General features: G+C 42.5%; 1 pseudogene; it reads right to left on the bottom strand.

Annotated features, from left to right (window-relative positions):
* Positions 1 to 334: 334 nt before the first annotated feature.
* LOC123140654 (amino acid transporter AVT1C-like) lies at positions 335 to 2,551 on the bottom strand (annotated as a pseudogene).
* Positions 2,552 to 5,311: the final 2,760 nt, after the last annotated feature.

Genomic DNA, 5,311 nt, shown 5'->3' with positions numbered 1-5,311 from the left:
AACCGTCATCATACACACCTCACTCTAAATATAGTTAATATACAGACGAATAAAGGTTCTAGTTGCATGTCGGCAAAATTACACTCTGAATATAGATTGATGAAAAATTCAAGTAGTTGGTAATTAGCTAGCAGAACTGGGACTTTAGGCTCATAAAGATCCATCAACATACAAATTTAACAATAATAATGCAAAGTTATCAGGGTTGCCACAAATTTAACAACAATACAAATTTAATCATACAACATTTATATATCGATGGACATAATTCATTGTTCGGCAAAATTTGAATCCTCCACTCTCGCTCATATTATATGCATAATAATGCGGTCGAACGAGCAATCTTCTCTATTATGTATGTAGGGAAGGAAGTACTTCAGAGTTAGGTGGCGTAGTTCTGGACAATCCCGGAGAGGGATGAGTATGTCCCCACGCAGGCGCAGGTAACCACTACTGCGATGATGAATGAGCATGTCGCAGTCTGTAAAATAGTTTTTAGTTTGGCTCCTCATCATAAATAAGTGCTTTACATAAATTTGCTAGATACAAGTATAGTTATAATAAATAAATGACTTCAGAACCTTCTCTGTTCTGCTAGATACAAGTATAGTTATAATAAAGAAATGTGCCGTTGGAAATATTTGTGTACCTGATACCAAGTCGCTTTTGCCTTAAGGATGGCCAGAAAGCAGACACAAGGCAGAATGTAGGTCTGCAATGAAAACATATTTTAGCCTCTCACGAATAGCTTATCAATTACTTTTTATCATGTGATGAAATAATCAGCGAAAACTTGCCACAAGCATGGCGAATAAAGAACCAATGAGAGCCATCACAAGTGCTGTCAATTTACATAAGAAGAACAAAAGTCAAATATGGATAATCAAACAGTGTGCTACTAATGTGTAGTAGGCCAAAGATGCATCCTAATAAAAGGAAGCAAATTAACTTACCAAAAAGGGAACTGACAGAGCAATGCTGAGGGTTGACACCACCAGGGCTGATCTAAGTATGAATATGTTGGAGTACTTCTGCAGGCTTCGCGGCAGCAACTCTTCCAGACTCATGGCCAGTGGGGTTATGGTCAATGCATATGTGATTCTTTGTTAAGGACATTGCACAATAATCATATACATCAACAAATAATTTCAGAACTTTTTTTAAACTTTTTGATTTCAGAACTTTATTGAGCATGTAATAAAAAGATCGGCATGTATTCTAAAGAAGCACTGGCAAGAAACAGAATTTCTCTATGTTCGTTTTGATTAATATCCCCTTTGAAGAGAAATAATTGACAAGCCAAGGATATTTGGTTATCAGATTAGCCACCTGCAATAAAAGCCAAGAGATCAGTCAACCTGCTTGATAATGAAGTTACATAAAACATGCTTAGTACAGAACAAAGTGATCTGAAATAGTATTGACAAGTGCAATTACCGTAGCCCAAACGGCAATCTTGGAAACCACAAAATTCTCCGGTAAGTTGAGGGTGAACTGAGACTCGGTCGATTCGCCGAACATTTTGTATCCCATCACCGCAGTGGCAGTAAACAAAATGGTAGAGAACCAATGCTGAAATCAAAGAAGCACAAACAATAACTGAGTGTTGAGGTTCCAAAAAAATGATATCAAATATAGGTTGACCCAAAGTAGCTAATTTACCAGGTGAAAAGAATGGAAGGAAACTGGTTGCGATTCCTCAGAGAAGAGTAGATGTTTGGGAACACCCCGTGCCCCGAGTAGCAGTAACCGTACAGTCCAATCGCAATAGGAATTCCCGGGAGGTTTAACGCAGTCCCTTTGTTCTCAAAGCCGACATGGTCGACAACCCCAATCCAGCATAAGCTGATGACTGCAAGGATTGATGCAACCACACCTCCAGCTACAAAGCAAACACATAACAACATCATGAGAAATGATGTGTGATACAAGATGCAGAGCATATGCACAAGCAGGATGAAAATAAAAGCAACAAGTGAATAGATAGAAACCAGAAATATAGCTCAGACAGGTGAGGTCACGGAGCCAGGTGGTCGGCATGACAACAAGCGTCATCAAGATTGCGAAGAACACATGCGAGTTTATCGTCAAGCCCCCAATGTTAAGGTGTACATTGGGGAACAACTTGGATAAATTGTCGCTTTCCAGTATCAAATACTCGATGCAGCAGGCCTGCAACAACCCATCAAGGACCAGTTAATTCATTGCAGATTCTTTTAGATGTTGTGATGACTCTTCTGAAAGCAAGTAGAAATTCTGATTAAATGGCTGGTTGGTACTAAGTACTTACATATAGTTCCACATACAGGATTATCTGCAGATAGTGAAGCACACACACAAGAAAAAGAGAAAAGTTAGCACAACAACATTCCTTGACTGAAATCTGCCCAAACTGAAGAACATGCTAATATGCAATGATGAGATCTTAGTCTTACCGAGATGGCTATGCCACCGGTGGTGCCGAAGGCAGACCGATATCCGGGTATGTCTGAAGCCCTTCCTTGCTGTCTAGGCAACAGTGCAGCAGCACACCGGTGTACCATGCGAGCATTCCGACACCACACAGGACATTTATTCCTGCATATTAGAAACAAGAGCATTTTATCATGGGAATCATCCATGATGAGTAACTATTCTTCAGATTCAATAAAATTTGTAACAGGAAAGTTCAGACCTTCAGAATATAGATCCAATTGAAACAGTTTACACACAGCAAAGGTTCATTGTTAACTCAGGTCAACTCCATGGTGAAAAAAGGGAGATAAAAAATACGGCGATCGATGTGTGCATTTTTATGAATGCGATCATTTCTGCATAATTCGATACCAAATGCTTTTGTCTGGAAGCAGTGGGACAGCCTGCAGATCTCGATGTGACAACATGTCACATGGTTTGGTTGTGCTGACTCATCAACCATGTGATGTCCCTATTAATACGGAAGAACAAGAAAAAAATCGAAATGGTGGACAGGAACCATGTGTGATGCGGCGCCTCAACTACGCGAATAAGCAATGCTCAATCATGCATAATTGACCACTTGGTGTACTTGATGGCTTGATTCTCTATAACTGCCAGCAACCCACTCTGTGCTTATAAAAAATGTTGATCCTCTATAAAAAAATGTTAAGCTCGTATTAAAAAATGTTCATGATATATACCAAAAATATATGGTGTGTATGAAAAAAGTAGTCATCAAAAAATATTTTTTGAAATGACATGGAGGACAGGCCCGGGACCGAAGCCGTCAAACGAGATAGGGTTCTACACATGAACGATGCCCTCCCTTGGTGATATGTCAGCACATTTGGGCCATCTTGGTGTTTGGGCAATGCAGGACTAGCCCCACCTCTCTGTGTCATCACCGGCTCATCTCCACCCGGCAGGCGGATGTGACTTTGAACGTCTATATCCATCATGTTTGTCACACCGGGACCATGACTCGCAGTCATAGCTACAGCCGCTGCAGTCATCGACGATGGCAATGCCGACAGGAATGTCACGAAGGCTACCGGCTACACTAGATGCAGACATCGTGAGGCCCGTTCCACGGGCAGATGTGGACCCCTTGGCAAGATGCCGTTGACGTCCAATCGTCGACCTTGATCTACGGAGTAATGAAAACAGATGAGAGGAGTAGTGAGAAATCAATGGCAATAGGACAATTTTTTTATTTAAATACCCGATGCACGAGCTCCTTCTTCGATTTCTTCCGTTGAGACATATTGGACCACGGATCACCTTGATCGTCGTGTATGACATTGGAAAGTACCACATTTGCCTCCTAGACAACCACCTCCTCCACATCAGGCATATCAGCGTCATCATCGATGACTAGGGGCTCGAATCATGATCCAGAAGTTGGCAACTTCGCCGCCGGTGATAGAGCACATGAGAGTAATACGCCTGTGACCCACTAATATCCAAGCACCAACACGAACCATACAGTCCATGATCACCATCAACCTGGATCATGTCCCCTCCCATAGATGTCACATTCCCCGATGTTCTAATCAGAGTCTCGACGGAGAGTCACGCCATACAGCCAATCTAACTTGAGAAGGCCTGGGCGCCAGTCCGTCCGTCCATCTAGGAACGTGCTAGAGAAAGACGTCGACCACCGCAGTGGCGGCGGGGGCTCTGGCGGTCTCACTATCGCGTCAGAGCCTTGGCAGATTCGAGAATATTCATAAGAAAGTCGTTATGTGGGGGTATGTCCTTATGTGGCTTGACGCAACAACTAAAAAAGTCTTGCTTTACTACTTGACATGGTGCACACAAGAAGTGTAAACCAAAACCTATAACTGTTGTGCACCAACTATTTGGGAAACATACCAGAGGATATTCAGACAACATGACACGGTTTCTTCCATGCCGACAAGGGAGCAAGCTGAATTAGGCATCTCCCTCCACGGAGCGGAAACGGTACATGGGTCCCAATGACATGTCATGTGCCTTGTGCCGAGAAAAGACAAGGAGTAACGAGGACAATGGAATGGAGTAAATTAAAGTTGAAAAGGATGGGGAGATCAGAGGTGGGACCATGGGACAATGGAACGGAGTAAAGTAAAGTTGAAAAGTTGACTATTTGGGAAAGAAACCAAAGGACATTCAAAAAGTGTGACACGGTTTCTTCCATGCCGACAAGGGAGTGGAAATGGTACATGGATCCCAATGACGTGTCATGTGCCTTGTGTGGAGAAAGGACAAGGAAAATAGAAAGGAGAAAAGTAAAGTTGAAAAGGATGGGGAGATCGGGGGGGGGGGGGGGGGGGGATGGTTGGCGGAAAGCCGATATAGGTGCTCGTGTCCAAATAATGAAACAGAGGAGGGGAGTGCAGAAGGGTCTACGTCGCGACATGGGTGACCGTTGCGTGGTAAGGTTGAACTTTTTGTTCAGTCTGATATGCATAGTTTCAAAATCAGAACTAAGAATCTTTGCGCGCCAAGTTTTGGGGAAAGGATGCAAAGGACACGGAGCTGGGCGATGACACATCATATGGTTTCTTTGGTGCCAAATTAAGGAGCAATAAAGGCTTGGGAGACGATGTGAAGGACACCGAGCTAGGCGATGATACCATCGAATAGTTTCTTTGGTACCAAATTAATCCATACCAAGAAAAGAAAAGGTGCACCACGCCATATATTTAGCAGGATACAATGTATTGCGCTATATCCAAAGCGGTTAATTTCATTAATATACATTTTAGGATGTAAAACGAACTACAAACAAAAAAGGATGTGAAACCAAGCAAGGAAGGAAGAGCAACTACGTTCAAACCTAATCCAATTTTGGCACCGCATTAAACATTGA

This window comes from Triticum aestivum, chromosome 6D, assembly GCF_018294505.1.
Source record: "Triticum aestivum cultivar Chinese Spring chromosome 6D, IWGSC CS RefSeq v2.1, whole genome shotgun sequence".
NCBI lineage: Eukaryota > Viridiplantae > Streptophyta > Magnoliopsida > Poales > Poaceae > Triticum > Triticum aestivum.
This window is presented reverse-complemented; position numbering and strand designations above follow the sequence as displayed.